Genomic DNA, 20649 nt, shown 5'->3' on the forward strand with positions numbered 1-20649 from the left:
GGTGTGATTTCCTTGTCTGACAACTTAGGTAATGGTTCTATCCACTGATCGTTCTGTTTGCAATTGAACATGATCTCGTTAGGTGTGTAATTTGTATCGTAAATATTTAAGTTATTGTGTACGTCTTCGAAAAGACTTAGGTAGGACACCCAATTAGTATGTTTTGATGAAATATAGGTCCTCATGAATCGATTTAATTCTCGGAAAAGTCTCTCAGTCGCATTACATTGTGGACTAAACCTCGAAATAAATATACTTTTAATGTTATTGTCCTTCAAGAAATTTCTCCATTTGTACCCAGAGTAGTATGCTGCATTATCTGACAGAATTGCTTTAGGTTTTCCCACGTGCGTCAGGTAATCACTTGAGAATCTTCGTATTATAGCACTTGCAGTGGCGGATTTTAAAGCATAAAGTTTTACATGTTTAGAAAATACATCGTAAAAAGCTAAGATATATTTGACGCCTCCAGAGCTTGCTGGATGCGGTCCACTGATGTCAGTACACAGAATTTCCAGGGGTTTACTAGGTAAAATAGAATGTAAATCTGTTTTTGTGGATAAATTCTGAGGTTTTGATTTTTGACATATGACACATGTTTTCAGTTCCCTGTAAATTTTTCTTCTCATATTGCTAAAATAACAGTATGTGCTGAGCTTTGCCAAACACTTTTTCGTCCCATAATGACCCCAAACTAAGTGTGTGTGCCAAATTAAATTACGTTCAGACTCTTCGGGAATGCATACACACCAGTTAGTAGCATTTGGATGTCGTCGATAAAATAACACATCATTGTGTAACTTGTAATACTTAGTCGAAGGATGATTGTGTTTTTCTACCAGTAATGTTATTATCTTATACCAGTGAGGATCAGATTTTTGTAATTCAGCCATGTTTCTGCACATATCAATATAATATTGGTGATACTGCTTGTCTTGCATTAAGAGAATCCTATAGTCATTTATATTTTCTAAGTCACTGTTGGTATCATTCATACCTTGTGGAAGTCTAGACAAAGTGTCCGCAATGGTGTTGTCCTTACCTCCTATGTACTTAATTTCAAAAGAGTAGTTCTGAAGTGCAACTGCCCATCGTGATAGTCTAGGATGTACAAGTTTACAAGTTAACAAAAATGTCAGGGCCTGGTGATCGGTGTAAATTACTGTATGTTTTCCAAATAAATAATAATTGAATTTCTTGAATGCCCATACTATGGAAAGTGTTTCTAACTCAGTAGTCGAGTATGTACGCTCACATTCAGTTAAAGTACGACTTGCAAACCCAATAATTCTTATCTGTTCCTTTTCTTTATTCCTTACAACTTGAAATAAGCAACATCCCAAGCCAGTACGTGAAGCGTCACAAGTCATACAAAAATCTAAATTGAAATCTGGATGGCTCAATATGTTAGCATTCACTAAATCATGTTTAATTGTATTAAAGTCATTCTGGCACTGTTCCGACCAGATCCAAACTTGATTCTTTCTGAGTAGATTTAGCAGATGTTTACTGTTCAAAAGTGGTTGTGGCAAAAAACGTCTGAAAAATGAACATAGCCCAAGGAATGATTTTAACTGCTTTTTAGTTCGAGGGCTAGGAAAGTTTCTGATAGCATCTAATTTACTGGGATCAGGACGTATGCCCTGTGAATTAATGATATGTCCTAAATATTTTATCTCACTGCAACCAAATTTTGATTTTCTTAGGTTGGCTGTGACTCCAGCTTGTGCAAATTTTTCTAAAATTCTTTGAAGTGTGTCAACGTGTTCATTCCAGGATTGTGTAGCTATCAGTATATCATCTACATAGTGTGTGACTGTCTCAACTAAATCGTCGCCTAGCACGGTATCCAGGGCTGTAATGAATACCCCAGAGCTGACATTCAGTCCGAAGGGTAGAACACAAAACTGATAGGTTCGCCCCCCGAACATAAATGCAGTATATTTCCGAGAATCAGGAGTGATACCCACCTGCCAAAACGAATTAGCGAGATCTATTGTGGAAAAATATTTTGCATCTAGAAATTTCTGTATTTGCTCTTCTAAATTTTCAGGTTTTGTGTGAACCGGTAAAATTATTTCATTAATAGCTCGTGCGTCTAACACTAACCTAATGCTTCCATTTGATTTTTTGACAACAAGTAGAGGACTACAGTAAGGTGAGGTGGATGGTTCAATGACCTTCCAGTCTAGCATTTGTTTTAATTCTTGCCACACAGCAGGTCGTTGAGATAACGGTACGTTATATGTCTTGTGGTAGAAGATCTTGTGAGGCTTAACTTCAATCTTGTACACATACGTGTTGATAACACCTAACCGTTTGGTAAAAACTTGTAAATATTTGGATAACACTTCCTGTAGTTTTATACGTTCATGTACACTGAGAGCTGTAGCTTCACTTATCTTATGATCAAGCAATGTTTTCAAGTCCATTAGCTCTGTGTCAGATGAGTGTGTTTGCATGTCTTGAATGTCTTTGTCAAGTACTAACTGAACCTTGTACCCTGTACAGTGTTTGTCATGCTTTAGAGTTCTCCTGTCCAAATCAATAATAATTACCCTGCTTTTATCATTTAAAATACATTTACCTTTGGAGAAGTCTATAATGCAGTCCTTCTCGCTCATAATATCTATTCCTAATATGCAATTAGTCACAAGGTTTTGTACAACCAGGAATGGCCATTGTACGGTTCCATTACCTATTTTAACGTTTACAAAAACTTGCTTCGTAACCCTACATGACTTATTACCTAGTGCAGTAGTTATTTTACAGTTTTGGGCAGGAAACTCAGGCACAGGTTCCAATTCACACATCTTTTTATAAAAATTAAAAGATAAAACGCTCACAGCTGCACCTGTATCTAGGACAATAGTAGTTGGAATCCCACCTACTACACCAGTAGTGGATGCTAAAACAATTTCATTTGTGTTTAAACGACATTGTGTACTGTCTTGTAAAAGTTCATCTGATATATTGTTATTGTGGTTGTATCTTATAAATAAAACAGGTAGTTTTTGTTTAGAATTACTCGGCATATCATTATTCTGTTGTTCAAGTGTGGTGTCAAATAACTGATTAACATTGAAGCCGCCCCCCAAGAATTCTTCAGCCACGACCTGGGGCAAAGTAGTGACTGTTTCTAGTTTGTTGGATTAGCATTTGTACTAGGTACTGACACAGATTGAGGTTGTGCATCAGGTGTCATTTCTATTATATTCACATTCGGATATTGCCTATTATGATCTCCAAACTTTTGCGGTTGTTGTTGCTGTTGCGCATTATAACTTACCTGTCGGTCGTAAGGTATGCTCCAATTTTGTCCTGGTGGCTGCTGTGGTAAAGCAGAGTTTGAATGAAAGTACTGATCGTTACGAGTCCAACCTTGATGCTGTCTTGGCTCGTAGTTATTATTATTTCTATTTCTGTTTGTGTTTTTGTTATTACCTTTGTATCCGTTGTTACCGTTGTAGTTATTACCGCGGTGCCTTTTGTATGGATTGCCGCATGAAGTGTTATTACTGTTGTAACTATTGTTTGTATTGGAATACGCGTGTTGATTTTGATTTCCGTACTGAGACGGCATGTGAGTTTGCTGTTTTTGTTGTACCGCGTATCCAACTGTGGGCGCGCCAGAATTGTGTTGGCAAGCCTGCATGTTTTGCATACCACTAGTGTAAACATTGTGGCTGCTGTTTTGCCGCGCGAAGCGCTGGTCTTCAAGTAACACGTCAACCGAATCTAAAGCTGTTAAAAAATAATCTGAATCGTCATCCGGGATATGTAGAAGTTTTTCTTTAATGTTGAAAGGCAATTTGGCCTTCAACGCACGGAGTATATCACGCGTTGCGACTGGTTCGTCTAAAAAGTGTCCCATGTTCAAGTATTTTTCAAAATATCTGCGTAAGTTGCCATTTTTACTGTTAGAAGACAAATTTTAGAACCTGAAACTTTTGAGTCGCTCCTGGACGGATTGCGACCAGAATTTGTTCAGAAAAGCACGCTCAAACTCACTGTACGTGGTACATACGTCAGCTTGACTGTATGCCCAGACAGCTGCATCGCCTTGGATGTAACCGACAATATATGAAATCTTTTTCCGGTCACTCCAAGTGCGTGGAAATGCGTTACTAAAAGATTTAAGAAAAATCACCGGATGAATGGTTCGTTTTTCTGGGATAAAAATCTGAAATTGCCTGTGTTTCATTAAGCTTTCGTCTTCCTTTGCATTATGATATGGATTTGTCCCACTGTAATTACTGCTATGTCCAGTTGGCGAGTAATTACGATAATGTTGCTGTGGTTTACCATGATAATATCTTGTGTTTGTGTTTGCACATCGTGGTATGTGTTGTAGTCGTGGTGTGTTTTGTTCTTGTGTATTTGTCGTGTGCGGAATGTGTGTATCATACTCGAATGTATATTGGTTTCTGAACTGTACATTTTGACTGATATTTTCGTTACATTCAGACTGTGGTCGATCGGTGAATTGTCCCATGGGTGCAGTGACGGATTGTACTGCGTCACTGATCAGCTGTTTGTTATTAGTAATGTATTGCGCTACGGAGTCGTGCACAATTGTTGGTAAATTTTCACGTAAGCATGTATCAAAATGTTTGTCTTTGTTCACTACCCAATCATTAAATTCTTTATTAATATTTTCAAAATGAGCTGTGGCATCAGATTGTAAGATGTCAGTCAGGTGTTGTTCAACATTGTCAAATTTATTCTGTACGTCAGTAATTCGTTTTTCAAGGTTGTCATGTAGTGAAGGATATGTTTGAATTTGTTCAGTAAGAACTTCACACGTGACATTAAGGTTTTTTATTTGTGTCTGTAAAAGTGCTACGTCAGTTGTAGTCTTTTCTTGTCTCGTATTAAGCTGGGAAAATTTAGTACTGAGTTCAGTCATCTGTTTGGTCAGTGTGGCGTCTATAAGTTCCACACGTTTACATAAAGTGTCATTACCTGTCTTGAGTGCTATGAGGTCAGATTTAATTGCGTCATTTTGTGTCTTTAAGGTTGCCATGTTTTCGGCGTTCTGTTTGATTAACATTTGTAACATGTCGGCAATGTTTACCGTTTGCAAGGTCTCTGCCCCCGCCGCGTCATTAGACGTGACGTCATGCATTAACATGGGCTCTGATTGAGACTTTGAAATTTTTGTGGTGGACGGCCTATTGTCAAAATTTTCGTCAACACTTGCGTCAATGTTTGATGAATCGTCACTACCGGTTGCTGTCGTAAAGTCATTTTCTAACACTTGTCCCACGTCCGAGTCGGATTGCGTCTGAATAGTACGTCCTTGCTGTTCCATTTTTGCGTATTGTTTTCTAGTTATTACCATGCCACACGTGATATATGTTTCAAGAAAATTTTTGACACTGATTTTAAAATAAAATGTAGTTGAGCATGAATCGCTCGTAGCAACAATGGCTGTCTGTTAATTTAAAAATATAAACTGAATTTGAGATTATTGGTAATGGCTGCTGGCCATGTTACATGATATCGTACAGAAGTCGGCCATATTGTACACTCGTGTATTGGTATTGTTGCATACGTTATTGTTTAGGGAAAAGTACTGAGAATGAAATTTATCACTGAAACTGTTATGCGGAAAAGAAACACTACAGAATTTACTGAAAGGCTAATACACTGAATTATACGTCTGGTCAAGCCTGCCAATGCAAGGATGCTGCGTCTTACCTTATTTTGCTGGAAGCTTCTTTGCGTCTTCCGGCAAAATTTCAGAATTGCAATGTCTTCAAATTTTGTTATCTCTCATACATTGACGTCCAGGTCCAGAAAGTTGATTTTTTACATGAAACAAAGAGAACAATGTAACAAATGACAAAATAACAAGTCCGACACGCAGTCGCCAATATAAAATAAATAAAATAAAATCAAATAAAATATTAATTATTTTAATGTTAATTATTCTGTATGATGGTGATTGTAATTGTAATTGATATTTGCTTATCTGGATAATTATTCGGTATCAGACGCTTGACAATGGCTTTTTCGTAAAGGCAATGTTACTCGTAGTTGACCGTGAAATAAAATTGAAATAATCGGACTTCGTAGTTAAATCGTTTCCAAAGACTGCTGCGGTAGGTGCGGACTCATAATCTAAATCTCAATATTACAATAATTTGCCAGCCATGCCAAAACGTCGTACAGAGGTGATTGTCTACTAAACATAAAAAAGTTACACTGTTAGTTAAATCAGATATATTCAATGAATAAGCCTACAGTTCATAATCCTACTTACTTTTATAAATATAAATTCTTTACAGAATCGAGTGCCTAGTGTGGTTGCAACTCGCAGTAATTTTCTATAACATGAAATATGGCGGTGTGCCAGACAATAAAATAAAATACGTGCTTCTCGCACCACTTCAACCAGAGCTCTCCCTTTTCTTAATCAAACATATGAGTAACGTAATTGTGCTTTTGTTTTATCAGCGACACAGCGCTGCAGTTGTGGGCCATAGGCTTTATTTATTTGTCACTGATTATTTATTTAATTAATATTTCGCGTTTCCGAGGAAACTCACGCTCGGCATGCAAATGTGCCTTTATAGGTTCCACCGAGATTCGAACTCGGATCGCTGGATTCAGAGTCCAGAGTGCTAACCGTTACACCATGGAACCAGACAGGAGCATGGGACTCGTAAATACACTTAGCAGTACTCTGACATAATTCAGACACTTCCTACTTGCATTTTTTAACCTAATTGATACGATCGAGCATTATAAAACTTAATCTGGGCAATGTTTGCAGTTGCAGCCGATGGCTGCATTTCTGTGCGTCTATATGGCCGCGCTGAGTAGCTGTGTGTGGAAACGAAAGACAGGGACGGAGCTAAAGCAATCAGTACGAATAACAAAGTAAGCAGAGCCTCTGGTAGCTCAGTTGGTAGAGCGGTGGACTGTAGTGGAGGATTCACAGTTATCCATAGATCGCTGGTTCAAATCCGGCCCAGAGGACTGTTTTTCTAATCTCACGAGCAAAGAGGCTCCAGAGCATGCCCACTCGGTCAGAACCTCCCTATGTTTTAAACCTATTTTAAAGGAAATTCATTTGCTCAGCTTGTAATAGCTAGTTGATAATCATGGGATTCTTAGCCTCCGTAGGATAATGATAATTCTTCGAATTATCTTAAAATTGCTTGCTCTTACAGGCATTACTCGTTTAATGTGCTATATAGGTCACATAGTCGCACCAATATTCAGCCGTTTCATAGACGTCTCGTTATTTACACAAACGTAGGAACTAAATCCCTGAGCCTATCACTGCTACTTCCTCGGCGAGAAACGCTTATTACAGAAAATTTAGACTAAACGAAGGTTCCACCGAGATTCGAACTCGGATCGCTGGATTCAGAGTCCAGAGTGCTAACCGTTACACCATGGAACCAGACAGGAGCATGGGACTCGTAAATACACTTAGCAGTACTCTGACATAATTCAGACACTTCCTACTTGCATTTTTTAACCTAATTGATACGATCGAGCATTATAAAACTTAATCTGGGCAATGTTTGCAGTTGCAGCCGATGGCTGCATTTCTGTGCGTCTATATGGCCGCGCTGAGTAGCTGTGTGTGGAAACGAAAGACAGGGACGGAGCTAAAGCAATCAGTACGAATAACAAAGTAAGCAGAGCCTCTGGTAGCTCAGTTGGTAGAGCGGTGGACTGTAGTGGAGGATTCACAGTTATCCATAGGTCGCTGGTTCAAATCCGGCCCAGAGGACTGTTTTTCTAATCTCACGAGCAAAGAGGCTCCAGAGCATGCCCACTCGGTCAGAACCTCCCTATGTTTTAAACCTATTTTAAAGGAAATTCATTTGCTCAGCTTGTAATAGCTAGTTGATAATCATGGGATTCTTAGCCTCCGTAGGATAATGATAATTCTTCGAATTATCTTAAAATTGCTTGCTCTTACAGGCATTACTCGTTTAATGTGCTATATAGGTCACATAGTCGCACCAATATTCAGCCGTTTCATAGACGTCTCGTTATTTACACAAACGTAGGAACTAAATCCCTGAGCCTATCACTGCTACTTCCTCGGCGAGAAACGCTTATTACAGAAAATTTAGACTAAACGAAGGTTCCACCGAGATTCGAACTCGGATCGCTGGATTCAGAGTCCAGAGTGCTAACCGTTACACCATGGAACCAGACAGGAGCATGGGACTCGTAAATACACTTAGCAGTACTCTGACATAATTCAGACACTTCCTACTTGCATTTTTTAACCTAATTGATACGATCGAGCATTATAAAACTTAATCTGGGCAATGTTTCCAGTTGCAGCCGATGGCTGCATTTCTGTGCGTCTATATGGCCGCGCTGAGTAGCTGTGTGTGGAAACGAAAGACAGGGACGGAGCCAAAGCAATCAGTACGAATAACGAAGTAAGCAGAGCCTCTGGTAGCTCAGTTGGTAGAGCGGTGGACTGTAGTGGAGGATTCACAGTTATCCATAGGTCGCTGGTTCAAATCCGGCCCAGAGGACTGTTTTTCTAATCTCACAAGCAAAGAGGCTCCAGAGCATGCCCACTCGGTCAGAACCTCCCTATGTTTTAAACCTATTTTAAAGGAAATTCATTTGCTCAGCTTGTAATAGCTAGTTGATAATCATGGGATTCTTAGCCTCCGTAGGATAATGATAATTCTTCGAATTATCTTAAAATTGCCTGCTCTTACAGGCATTACTCGTTTAATGTGCTATATAGGTCACATAGTCGCACCAATATTCAGCCGTTTCATAGACGTCTCGTTATTCACACAAACGTAGGAACTAAATCCCTGAGCCTATCACTGCTACTTCCTCGGCGAGAAACGCTTATTACAGAAAATTTAGACTAAACGAAGGTTCCACCGAGATTCGAACTCGGATCGCTGGATTCAGAGTCCAGAGTGCTAACCGTTACACCATGGAACCAGACAGGAGCATGGGACTCGTAAATACACTTAGCAGTACTCTGACATAATTCAGACACTTCCTACTTGCATTTTTTAACCTAATTGATACGATCGAGCATTATAAAACTTAATCTGGGCAATGTTTGCAGTTGCAGCCGATGGCTGCATTTCTGTGCGTCTATATGGCCGCGCTGAGTAGCTGTGTGTGGAAACGAAAGACAGGGACGGAGCTAAAGCAATCAGTACGAATAACAAAGTAAGCAGAGCCTCTGGTAGCTCAGTTGGTAGAGCGGTGGACTGTAGTGGAGGATTCACAGTTATCCATAGGTCGCTGGTTCAAATCCGGCCCAAAGGACTGTTTTTCTAATCTCACGAGCAAAGAGGCTCCAGAGCATGCCCACTCGGTCAGAACCTCCCTATGTTTTAAACCTATTTTAAAGGAAATTCATTTGCTCAGCTTGTAATAGCTAGTTGATAATCATGGGATTCTTAGCCTCCGTAGGATAATGATAATTCTTCGAATTATCTTAAAATTGCTTGCTCTTACAGGCATTACTCGTTTAATGTGCTATATAGGTCACATAGTCGCACCAATATTCAGCCGTTTCATAGACGTCTCGTTATTTACACAAACGTAGGAACTAAATCCCTGAGCCTATCACTGCTACTTCCTCGGCGAGAAACGCTTATTACAGAAAATTTAGACTAAACGAAGGTTCCACCGAGATTCGAACTCGGATCGCTGGATTCAGAGTCCAGAGTGCTAACCGTTACACCATGGAACCAGACAGGAGCATGGGACTCGTAAATACACTTAGCAGTACTCTGACATAATTCAGACACTTCCTACTTGCATTTTTTAACCTAATTGATACGATCGAGCATTATAAAACTTAATCTGGGCAATGTTTGCAGTTGCAGCCGATGGCTGCATTTCTGTGCGTCTATATGGCCGCGCTGAGTAGCTGTGTGTGGAAACGAAAGACAGGGACGGAGCTAAAGCAATCAGTACGAATAACAAAGTAAGCAGAGCCTCTGGTAGCTCAGATGGTAGAGCGGTGAACTGTAGTGGAGGATTCACAGTTATCCATAGGTCGCTGGTTCAAATCCTGCCCAGAGGACTGTTTTTCTAATCTCACGAGCAAAGAGGCTCCAGAGCATGCCCACTCGGTCAGAACCTCCCTATGTTTTAAACCTATTTTAAAGGAAATTCATTTGCTCAGCTTGTAATAGCTAGTTGATAATCATGGGATTCTTAGCCTCCGTAGGATAATGATAATTCTTCGAATTATCTTAAAATTGCTTGCTCTTACAGGCATTACTCGTTTAATGTGCTATATAGGTCACATAGTCGCACCAATATTCAGCCGTTTCATAGACGTCTCGTTATTTACACAAACGTAGGAACTAAATCCCTGAGCCTATCACTGCTACTTCCTCGGCGAGAAACGCTTATTACAGAAAATTTAGACTAAACGAAGGTTCCACCGAGATTCGAACTCGGATCGCTGGATTCAGAGTCCAGAGTGCTAACCGTTACACCATGGAACCAGACAGGAGCATGGGACTCGTAAATACACTTAGCAGTACTCTGACATAATTCAGACACTTCCTACTTGCATTTTTTAACCTAATTGATACGATCGAGCATTATAAAACTTAATCTGGGCAATGTTTGCAGTTGCAGCCGATGGCTGCATTTCTGTGCGTCTATATGGCCGCGCTGAGTAGCTGTGTGTGGAAACGAAAGACAGGGACGGAGCTAAAGCAATCAGTACGAATAACAAAGTAAGCAGAGCCTCTGGTAGCTCAGTTGGTAGAGCGGTGGACTGTAGTGGAGGATTCACAGTTATCCATAGGTCGCTGGTTCAAATCCGGCCCAGAGGACTGTTTTTCTAATCTCACGAGCAAAGAGGCTCGAGAGCATGCCCACTCGGTCAGAACCTCCCTATGTTTTAAACCTATTTTAAAGGAAATTCATTTGCTCAGCTTGTAATAGCTAGTTGATAATCATGGGATTCTTAGCCTCCGTAGGATAATGATAATTCTTCGAATTATCTTAAAATTGCTTGCTCTTACAGGCATTACTCGTTTAATGTGCTATATAGGTCACATAGTCGCACCAATATTCAGCCGTTTCATAGACGTCTCGTTATTTACACAAACGTAGGAACTAAATCCCTGAGCCTATCACTGCTACTTCCTCGGCGAGAAACGCTTATTACAGAAAATTTAGACTAAACGAAGGTTCCACCGAGATTCGAACTCGGATCGCTGGATTCAGAGTCCAGAGTGCTAACCGTTACACCATGGAACCAGACAGGAGCATGGGACTCGTAAATACACTTAGCAGTACTCTGACATAATTCAGACACTTCCTACTTGCATTTTTTAACCTAATTGATACGATCGAGCATTATAAAACTTAATCTGGGCAATGTTTGCAGTTGCAGCCGATGGCTGCATTTCTGTGCGTCTATATGGCCGCGCTGAGTAGCTGTGTGTGGAAACGAAAGACAGGGACGGAGCTAAAGCAATCAGTACGAGTAACAAAGTAAGCAGAGCCTCTGGTAGCTCAGTTGGTAGAGCGGTGGACTGTAGTGGAGGATTCACAGTTATCCATAGGTCGCTGGTTCAAATCCGGCCCAGAGGACTGTTTTTCTAATCTCACGAGCAAAGAGGCTCCAGAGCATGCCCACTCGGTCAGAACCTCCCTATGTTTTAAACCTATTTTAAAGGAAATTCATTTGCTCAGCTTGTAATAGCTAGTTGATAATCATGGGATTCTTAGCCTCCGTAGGATAATGATAATTCTTCGAATTATCTTAAAATTGCTTGCTCTTACAGGCATTACTCGTTTAATGTGCTATATAGGTCACATAGTCGCACCAATATTCAGCCGTTTCATAGACGTCTCGTTATTTACACAAACGTAGGAACTAAATCCCTGAGCCTATCACTGCTACTTCCTCGGCGAGAAACGCTTATTACAGAAAATTTAGACTAAACGAAGGTTCCACCGAGATTCGAACTCGGTTCGCTGGATTCAGAGTCCAGAGTGCTAACCGTTACACCATGGAACCAGACAGGAGCATGGGACTCGTAAATACACTTAGCAGTACTCTGACATAATTCAGACACTTCCTACTTGCATTTTTTAACCTAATTGATACGATCGAGCATTATAAAACTTAATCTGGGCAATGTTTGCAGTTGCAGCCGATGGCTGCATTTCTGTGCGTCTATATGGCCGCGCTGAGTAGCTGTGTGTGGAAACGAAAGACAGGGACGGAGCTAAAGCAATCAGTACGAATAACAAAGTAAGCAGAGCCTCTGGTAGCTCAGTTGGTAGAGCGGTGGACTGTAGTGGAGGATTCACAGTTATCCATAGGTCGCTGGTTCAAATCCGGCCCAGAGGACTGTTTTTCTAATCTCACGAGCAAAGAGGCTCCAGAGCATGCCCACTCGGTCAGAACCTCCCTATGTTTTAAACCTATTTTAAAGGAAATTCATTTGCTCAGCTTGTAATAGCTAGTTGATAATCATGGGATTCTTAGCCTCCGTAGGATAATGATAATTCTTCGAATTATCTTAAAATTGCTTGCTCTTACAGGCATTACTCGTTTAATGTGCTATATAGGTCACATAGTCGCACCAATATTCAGCCGTTTCATAGACGTCTCGTTATTTACACAAACGTAGGAACTAAATCCCTGAGCCTATCACTGCTACTTCCTCGGCGAGAAACGCTTATTACAGAAAATTTAGACTAAACGAAGGTTCCACCGAGATTCGAACTCGGATCGCTGGATTCAGAGTCCAGAGTGCTAACCGTTACACCATTTTTTTTTTTGCCTTCTTCGGCTAGCTTCTGCGCTTTTTTAGTGGAAATGGTTTTTTTTTTTATTTTTTTTTTATGCGGTGGTATATCTCAGGATCCCTACCGCTCAATCTCGTCTTCACTGAGTATGGCATGAATGTTTCCATGTCGTTCTGCGTTCGTCGATGTTTCAGTTTCTTGAAGGCTTGATTCAATGTTGTCATCTCTTAGCGTTGAGATTATGTTCGCCGAGATGGCCGCCGCGCTGTTTCCTTGCAGTTATTCACTAAAGTAACTGGTGTGTTCCTTGAGGTGGTGGAGACAAAAACAACTTTCAGCTTCGTAGATAATAAGGAGAAAAATAAAGTTCCGTATTGAGGAAAAATGGGTATCTAGAAACAAATACTGCTTCGTCTGTGGTAAACTTCATCAAATTAAAATATACGTGACTTCTGGGGAACGTAAAGACACAGAAATAAATATTGGCTCCACAAGTTTGGCATCCTGTTGCATGCTGCTTCTCTTTGACCTTAGGTGCACACATTGTACCACCTATGAAACAATAAAGTCCAGAGAAACTGACAAATAGATACCCTGATAATAGAAGAAAGAAAGAAAAGGCAATAATCGTACTCAATGGTTCGCACACTTAAAGTTTTCCATCATTCAAAGCAACGGTGAGAAATTTCTGAAATTTTTCTTTATATTTTCGTAATCGTTTGATCGCGTAATATTCGGCAATAAGATACATATGAAAATCAGAAAGTGTAGGCGTTTTAGTCGTCAGCATATAGTAGAGGTACTGTCCAGTTAACCAGGTATAGCTATTATTTTTAGATTTCGGAAATAATTGCCAGTCCGGGTGGAGTATATCCTGCAGTTGTATTGCGGATGGCGTCGTTCTATTAATAAGAGCCAGTTTCATTCTCGTCCAGTTCCAGATTTGGGTCTGATCTCTGCAGTATAATATGTGTTGCAATGTTTCCACATGTCCACATGTGTCGCAAGTCGGTGTAGGCCGTAATTGGATCTTACACAATTTCTCCCCCGTGGGCATCACCTCGTTCACAACATCATACCACACGGAACGAACTCCGGAACGAAGAAGAGGAGTGCTGATATTCATCCAAATTTGTCGCCAGTTCTTGCCAGGATACTTCATTTCTATAGAGTTATTCTGTTGCCGATTCGTAAATACACTGTAGACAGCCGCAGCAGTGAATGCTTGCAGGTGTTGATGCACATAGCTGGACTCCACGTAATATCGGCGAATATGAACGAGCTCGGGATGGATAGGTCCAACATTTATCGGCGGCGTCATATCCGGTGGTCGTAACTGCTGGAATAGACGTGCCGTAAGACCTGTCTGACTACATCGTAAGATCCTTGATGTTCTGGCTAGAAAAATCGCTAAGCACTGCAATTCAACATCTTTAAGGGCTAGACCACCTTTATAGTGAGGTAAAGCGGTAGCCTTGAAAGCGACTTTAAAAATATTACCCCGCCAAACGTACCAGCCTGCGAGAGCTAAAATTCTGTTTGCAATATCGGTAGGAATAGGGAGAACAGCGGCAACATGGTAAATCTTGCTGAGAACATAATAATTCACGAAATGCGCTCTCTGAATCCTGTCTAAAGACCGCATATTGTGCTCTCGAATCAAAGCTCGAAGGACGTTGAGCTTCTGTTCCCAATTCACTCTCACCATTTCCTGTGGATTCGAAGTGAGAATCAAACCAAGGTGCTTGAGTTGGTTGGTTGCCTCTAACCAAACGGTGTTCGCAAAGCGAGCCTGCGGACCTAAATGCAAGACTTTGGATTTCCGTTCGTTAAGGCGTGCACCGCAGGCGCTGGCATACCGGTGTACAAGCCGTCGCACGGTATCGAACTCGTCATCGTTGTTGATAATGACGCTAATATCGTCCGCATAGGCATGACAGACGGTCTTTGTATTCAGCGTTTGAAGACCTGGTAAGGTGACGCAAAACGTCTTCAGCAGTGGCTCTATAGCAATGGCGAAAAGAGTCGTAGAAAGCGGGCACCCTTGTCGCAAACCTTGTTGAATGGGCACAGGGGCTGTTAACTGGCCGTTGAATTTCACGCGGGAAGACGCATTGCAGATACAGTTCCTTATTATCTGTACGAAATGCTGGTTGAAACCCAGTTTTTCCAGCGTTCTGAACAGAAATCCGTGGTTAGTCCTATCAAATGCCTTATCGAAGTCAAAAAAGACTATTGCCAACGTGGTCTTGCAAATCCAAGTCAAATATGCAATATCTCGGTATTCGCACAGGGCGTCTATCATTGATCGGCCAGTAACCACGTTCATGTGATATGAACCAAGAACTTTACGAATGACTGGCTGAAGTCTGGCATTGATAATCCTAGTAAAGATTTTGAAATCTGCGTTGAGGAGGGTGATTGGTCGTAAATTATTGAGTGAAGTCCCCGGTGCCGGTTTGGAGACTAAGACTATCATGCCCTCAGTGAACTGCGATGGAAGAGCAGTATTCATTAACAATTCATTATACATGATAGTCAGTTCGTCGCCGAAAACATCCCAGTACCGAAGATAAAATTCAATCGGCAAACCGTCTAAGCCTGCAGCTTTTCCTTTCGCCGCAGACGTAATGATAGACTTCACTTCGAAGTTAGTTATGTTTGCCAGGAGCTGTGCGTGGTCGTCCGGATCCACCGATGCCGTAATGTTAGACAAAAATTCCTCTCCCGCCTCTACATCTGTGTCAGGCAGTGAGTAAAGTTGCCGGAAATGATTACTAATGAAGGTCTTAAGTTCGCCTTGCTCATCATAAACACGACCATCGTCATCTGTCAGTTGAGTAATGATTTTTTGTCTGCCTCTTTTAGCTTCCCGTATGACGTGGTACAAGGACGCAGACTCATTAAAGGTGTCATCGGAAGCGCGTGCCCGGACTTGGGCTCCTGCCAGAGACTCACGAACCAAAGCGGTGATTTCGGCTTTGGTGCGTTTAATGCGAAGGAGTTTGCCAGGCAGTGCAGAGGAATCGTTATACAACTGGCGGAGAGCGGTAAAATAAAACTCCAACGTCTGTTTCTTCCAGTACGCCTTAGCCCTGGCAAACTGACAAATACATTTCTTTATGTGCGGCTTCACTAACTCCGTCCACCAATGAACACGCTCCCTATATCTTTGTCGTCGCTGGAGGCACCATTGCCACGTTGCAATAAGATCCTTCTTCAGGTCGCCGTCGTTCAACAGGGCGACGTTCAGTTGCCATACACCTCGACCCAAAAAGGTTTTCTGCGAGACATGCCGAAGCGTGATGTGATACGCACAGTGGTCGCTAAAATTAACAGGCCATATTTCACAATCCCTGGCAGCGCTTAAAATGTCTTTAGATACATAAAACCTATCCAGACGACTAGCGGAGGCAGCGGTAACATAAGTATATCCGGTGACCTGCGGGCGAAGTGAGCACCAGGTATCTTGTAAGTCCAGCCCATCAATTAAATCTCGCAACTCCAAACAAAAATTAAAATTCGGACACTGGTCTTCTCTGCGTACAACACAATTAAAATCGCCGCCCAATAAAATCCTCGAACAACCACAGGATAATAATGGCACAATTTCATCGCGATAAAAAACACTCCTATCCCTTCGGCCTGTAGTTCCAGTCGGGGCATAGACGTTGATCAAAAGCAAATCATCGAATTGTACGACCATCCCTCTACCCGTTTCCAAAATCGCTCGAGGTCTGCAAGTGATGCCCGCTTTGTACAAAATTGCAGTCCCTGCCTCATCGCCGATATTGATGATGACCTCATAGCCTGTGACATTCCCGACCTTGGGTGTGACGACTTCTTGTAGGAAAACGATATCTATATCGGCGGCATACACATAGTCAGTCAAACATTTTAATTTGACATCAGATGTTATTCGATTTATATTAGCAGTTGCAATTTTGTAATCCCGCATAAGAAAGGGTGATACCATGTTAATGCGTATCGTCAGCCCAGGATGGCTGCCTGCTCGACCCTGGCGAGGGAGTGGTATCCATAAATGCATCGGGTCCAGAACTGTCGACATGTATCACCACATCGGTCTCCTTTGAATGCTGCACGACCTGTACTCCATCGTCTGTGACGATTCTCTCACATTCATCGGTCCGGAACTGCTTGATAGTAAGTGGCAGTTTCTGTTCAAGAGTACGAGTTTCCTCGTCACTCTGCTTACGGACCGATTTCTTTTGTCGTCCTTTCTTCTGAGGACGGACGTCCTCAACGTGTTCGTTGTTGTCGGGTTTCGCAGCGGTAGGAGTAGCACTCGTGGGAGACTGTTCGTTGCCGGAAACTGCGCTTAGCGGAGAAGACACTTCAAGGGGATGGGAAACTCGCGGCTGGTTACCAGAGTCCTCAGGTGGATGACTCTCCACAGATGGGTGCAGATGTTGATCGGGCAACCCAGGCGGAAGTTCCACACGGACCACGCCAGCATCAGAAGGGCGCGAATTTCCGGCCCCGTCGTTTGCATAGTTTTCCACGTCAGAATCAACGGGCATTCGGCTCGCCGTAGCGTTGTTTACATCGGCGGCGGGCACGTCTGGCACAACCTCAGCCGCGTGCAGCTGTGGCGCGCTAACGACAGACGGACCGACAAGATGATTGATGATGAATATTGGTGTTTCAGGGCGCACAACAGCGAGGTTATCAGCACCCGTTCCCAAAAGTTCAATTCAGAGCCAAATTGTGAGAGAATTGGTATCGTTCAAATGGCAAGATTGGACACAGCACATCAAAACAGGGAGATAAAACTAAAAGAAAATAGCAGTACAAACAGGTAAAAATAATTAACGGTGGCTGAGTGACCACTTACAAATAATGGGTGACCAAACCACTGGACAGCACATTAAGACTGCAATCCCAATATTTTGGGAAGAATGCCAGACATCACACAAAAACGTGAAACTCTAGCGACACTCGCCTCATTATTAATTAAAAGAGAGGGTAGGTCTGGTGGGAAACTGAAATATTCCCTCAAACCCACATATAAAACACACTCAGTTAAAATATATCGTATCGACAGCTGTGTCCCACATGTCTGACACGTTGTTGGCTCCTCACGACGTAACAGAAAACCATGTGTCAATGGACAATGTCCTATTCTAAGCCGTGTAAGGGCTACTTCCTCAGCGCGTCGTTGTCTGAACGAGGTGAGCCACGGTCGGACGGAATCCTTCACCGCTCGCAACTTATTATCCCTCACGTCCAGCCACTGAGCCTCCCACCAACGCAGGACCTTCCGAGTCACGAAAGACGTTACGGCCTGCAGGGGGACGGAACAGCTAGCAGGAGGTGGGATGGAGCAAGCCTCCTTGGCAGCCGCATCTGCAAGTTCATTTCCAGGAATCCCTATGTGCCCTGGAACCCAGCAGAAAATTACATCCTTACTCTGCTGTTGCAAGAACAGGAGTGCGTCCTGCACCTCTTGCTCCATCTGATCTGCTGGGTACATCTGTTCAAGAGCGTGTAGAGCACTTTGGGAATCGGAACAGATGATGAATTTCGTGCCACGATGTCGGCGCATATGCTCTAATGCTTGCAGAATGGCAAACAGTTCTGCATAGTAAACTGACAACTGCTCTGGGAGCCCTATCCGATGGACAGTATCGGGAAACACAGCAGAGCAGCCCATAAAATCCCCCTGTTTAGACCCATCCGTGTAAACAGTAATAAAATCTGAATGGCGTTCTAAAATCTCAGTAAGTTTAATTTTAAAAATGTGGTCCGGGGTACAATACTTCCTGTAAGCAGCCAGATCAAGAAGTAATCTTGGCCTTTGTAGTCGCCAGGGAGATCCCCTACTCCATCCCTGGTGGAGTACCTTAATGCCCTCCGGGTGTACTGACTCGAGACTCTCCTTTGCACGGATGCCAAACGGCTTTGTTGCCGCCGGTCGGTGGCGGAAGAGACGTGCCAGTGCCGGCTGGGAAAAAGTGTTGGACGCCAATGAAAGAGGAGTGGACTTGGCTCTGTACGCGTGCCGTACCACGAGGAGAAGACGCCGAATGGACAGCGGAGGCTCTCCCGCCTCGACACGCAGACTAGCAACTGGACTCGTGCGATAAGCCCCCGTTAAAAGCCTAATACCCTCATGGTGGATCACATCCAACATTTTGAGGTAGGAAGGTCTTGCAGAGCCATAAGCTTGACATCCGTATTCCAGTCGAGGTCGCACAAAGGCCTTATAAAGTTGGAGCAGACGTGCCCTGTCAGCGCCCCAGGATCTATGACTGACGCATTTAAGGACGTGTAAAGCCTTGAAACAGCGGACTTTTAGATCCTTTAAGTGTGGCAACCATGTGAGCTTCTCATAAAAAATAAGCCCGAGATATTTCACTTGTTCCATAAAGGGGAGAACAGTGTCTCCTAGTTTTAAAACAGGGATATTAAAAAGAGAACGGGAACGGTTAAAATCTACACAAACGGTCTTCTCCAAAGAGAAATTAAAGCCCGTGGTCTTAGACCATTCCTCCAATCGCACGAGTGTCAGCTGTAATTGGCGTGTAGCAGCTGTGAGGGAGGAAGACGCACAGAAAATGGAGAAATCGTCCACAAACAAGGAGCAATGCACGGGCCGTCGTACTGTGGACGCAATACTATTGATGGCAATTGCGAAAGCTGTCACACTGAGGACACTTCGTTGAGGGACACCGTTCTCTTGCTTAAAACGGTCAGACAGGACATTCCCAACCTTATACTTAAAATACCTGTCCGACAGAAAGGATCTGATGGGTGTGGGTAAACGCCACGGAAACCACACTCATAAAGCTGTCGCAAAATTGAAAGCATCTTGTATCGCTGTTTCGAGTAGGATCAGGTTATCTAGGGTGGAATGATACCTCCTGAACCCACACTGCCAGCGGGTAAGTAAGGATGTGGATTCGAGAACCCACACCAGGCGCCTATTGACCATACGCTCAAATGTCTTTCCGACGCAGCTCGTGAGACTAATGCTACGGTAGCTACTGGGTTCGGTCCGATCTTTCCCTGGTTTTAAAAGGGGAATTAAAATCGATTCTTTCCACGAACTAGGAAACTGTCTTCCAAATTTCATTAAAAAGTTGAAGGAGGACTTCCTTTGATCGCAGATCCAACTGCTGCAGCATGCTATACGATATCAGGTCTTGACCAGGTGCGGTATCCCGAGATACGGACAGTGCAGAGTCCAACTCCCACAAAGAGAAAGGCTGGTTGTATTCCTCAGCGTTCTTTGAACGGAAATCAAAACCAGCCCAATCCTGTGTACCCCGATAGCGCAGAAATTCTGGGTTCTGGCTAGAATCGGCCGTAATAGTTTGAAAAGATTCTGCCAACGCCCGGGCGATGTCTCTTGGAGATGTTAGGAGACACCCCCCCTCACGTATAGCTGCTATTGGCGGTCGAGAGTATCGCCTTGAGATCCTCCTAATGGCTTCCCATACTTTCCTTGAAGATGTGGACCTATTGATGGAGTTCAGGAACTCACGCGAAGACCTCCGTTTACTCTCCCTAACGATTTGTCTCGCCCGCGCCCGTGCTATTCGGAAAGTTGTCAGATGCGCAGCAGTGGGGCACCGACGGAATCTTCTCAAAGCCGCCCGTCTGTCTCTGATGGCGGTACGACAGTCGTCATTCCATCAAGGGACAGGCTGCCTCACAGGTGTTCCCTTTGACTTTGGTATGGATACATCAGTGGCATGGTGCATCACCGCCGTAATGTGATCCACCCAATCCTGGACGCCTTCACACTGTTCAAAAACAGCCAACTGCCGGTAGAGCGTCCAGTTTCCCTTCCGGAACAACCATTTCGGCGGCTGTGCGACACGACCCATTTCAACTGGCAGATGGAGCCAGTTAGGATAATGGTCGCTGCCATGA

General features: G+C 43.0%; 16 non-coding genes across 16 annotated transcripts; 8 read left to right on the forward strand and 8 right to left on the reverse strand.

The window, feature by feature from the left end:
* Window positions 1-6579: 6579 nt before the first annotated feature.
* Window positions 6580-6651, reverse strand: Trnaq-cug (transfer RNA glutamine (anticodon CUG)). Its single transcript has one exon. It is a non-coding gene; the product is annotated as a tRNA-Gln (tRNA).
* A 247-nt stretch (window positions 6652-6898) lies between these two features.
* Trnay-gua (transfer RNA tyrosine (anticodon GUA)) lies at window positions 6899-6987 on the forward strand. Its single transcript is given in 2 exon segments — window positions 6899-6935; window positions 6952-6987. It is a non-coding gene; the product is annotated as a tRNA-Tyr (tRNA).
* A 358-nt stretch (window positions 6988-7345) lies between these two features.
* Trnaq-cug (transfer RNA glutamine (anticodon CUG)) lies at window positions 7346-7417 on the reverse strand. The gene has a single exon. It is a non-coding gene; the product is annotated as a tRNA-Gln (tRNA).
* Window positions 7418-7664: 247 nt separating this feature from the next.
* Trnay-gua (transfer RNA tyrosine (anticodon GUA)) lies at window positions 7665-7753 on the forward strand. The gene is given in 2 exon segments: window positions 7665-7701; window positions 7718-7753. It is a non-coding gene; the product is annotated as a tRNA-Tyr (tRNA).
* A 358-nt stretch (window positions 7754-8111) lies between these two features.
* Window positions 8112-8183, reverse strand: Trnaq-cug (transfer RNA glutamine (anticodon CUG)). Its single transcript has one exon. It is a non-coding gene; the product is annotated as a tRNA-Gln (tRNA).
* Window positions 8184-8430: 247 nt separating this feature from the next.
* Trnay-gua (transfer RNA tyrosine (anticodon GUA)) lies at window positions 8431-8519 on the forward strand. Its single transcript is given in 2 exon segments — window positions 8431-8467; window positions 8484-8519. It is a non-coding gene; the product is annotated as a tRNA-Tyr (tRNA).
* Window positions 8520-8877: 358 nt separating this feature from the next.
* On the reverse strand, window positions 8878-8949 carry Trnaq-cug (transfer RNA glutamine (anticodon CUG)). Its single transcript has one exon. It is a non-coding gene; the product is annotated as a tRNA-Gln (tRNA).
* Window positions 8950-9196: 247 nt separating this feature from the next.
* On the forward strand, window positions 9197-9285 carry Trnay-gua (transfer RNA tyrosine (anticodon GUA)). The gene is given in 2 exon segments: window positions 9197-9233; window positions 9250-9285. It is a non-coding gene; the product is annotated as a tRNA-Tyr (tRNA).
* Window positions 9286-9643: 358 nt separating this feature from the next.
* On the reverse strand, window positions 9644-9715 carry Trnaq-cug (transfer RNA glutamine (anticodon CUG)). Its single transcript has one exon. It is a non-coding gene; the product is annotated as a tRNA-Gln (tRNA).
* A 247-nt stretch (window positions 9716-9962) lies between these two features.
* Window positions 9963-10051, forward strand: Trnay-gua (transfer RNA tyrosine (anticodon GUA)). Its single transcript is given in 2 exon segments — window positions 9963-9999; window positions 10016-10051. It is a non-coding gene; the product is annotated as a tRNA-Tyr (tRNA).
* A 358-nt stretch (window positions 10052-10409) lies between these two features.
* Window positions 10410-10481, reverse strand: Trnaq-cug (transfer RNA glutamine (anticodon CUG)). Its single transcript has one exon. It is a non-coding gene; the product is annotated as a tRNA-Gln (tRNA).
* Window positions 10482-10728: 247 nt separating this feature from the next.
* Trnay-gua (transfer RNA tyrosine (anticodon GUA)) lies at window positions 10729-10817 on the forward strand. Its single transcript is given in 2 exon segments — window positions 10729-10765; window positions 10782-10817. It is a non-coding gene; the product is annotated as a tRNA-Tyr (tRNA).
* A 358-nt stretch (window positions 10818-11175) lies between these two features.
* Trnaq-cug (transfer RNA glutamine (anticodon CUG)) lies at window positions 11176-11247 on the reverse strand. The gene has a single exon. It is a non-coding gene; the product is annotated as a tRNA-Gln (tRNA).
* Window positions 11248-11494: 247 nt separating this feature from the next.
* On the forward strand, window positions 11495-11583 carry Trnay-gua (transfer RNA tyrosine (anticodon GUA)). The gene is given in 2 exon segments: window positions 11495-11531; window positions 11548-11583. It is a non-coding gene; the product is annotated as a tRNA-Tyr (tRNA).
* Window positions 11584-11941: 358 nt separating this feature from the next.
* Window positions 11942-12013, reverse strand: Trnaq-cug (transfer RNA glutamine (anticodon CUG)). Its single transcript has one exon. It is a non-coding gene; the product is annotated as a tRNA-Gln (tRNA).
* Window positions 12014-12260: 247 nt separating this feature from the next.
* On the forward strand, window positions 12261-12349 carry Trnay-gua (transfer RNA tyrosine (anticodon GUA)). Its single transcript is given in 2 exon segments — window positions 12261-12297; window positions 12314-12349. It is a non-coding gene; the product is annotated as a tRNA-Tyr (tRNA).
* The last annotated feature ends 8300 nt before the right edge of the window (window positions 12350-20649 follow it).

This window comes from Schistocerca cancellata, chromosome 2 (assembly GCF_023864275.1).
Source record: "Schistocerca cancellata isolate TAMUIC-IGC-003103 chromosome 2, iqSchCanc2.1, whole genome shotgun sequence".
NCBI lineage: Eukaryota > Metazoa > Arthropoda > Insecta > Orthoptera > Acrididae > Schistocerca > Schistocerca cancellata.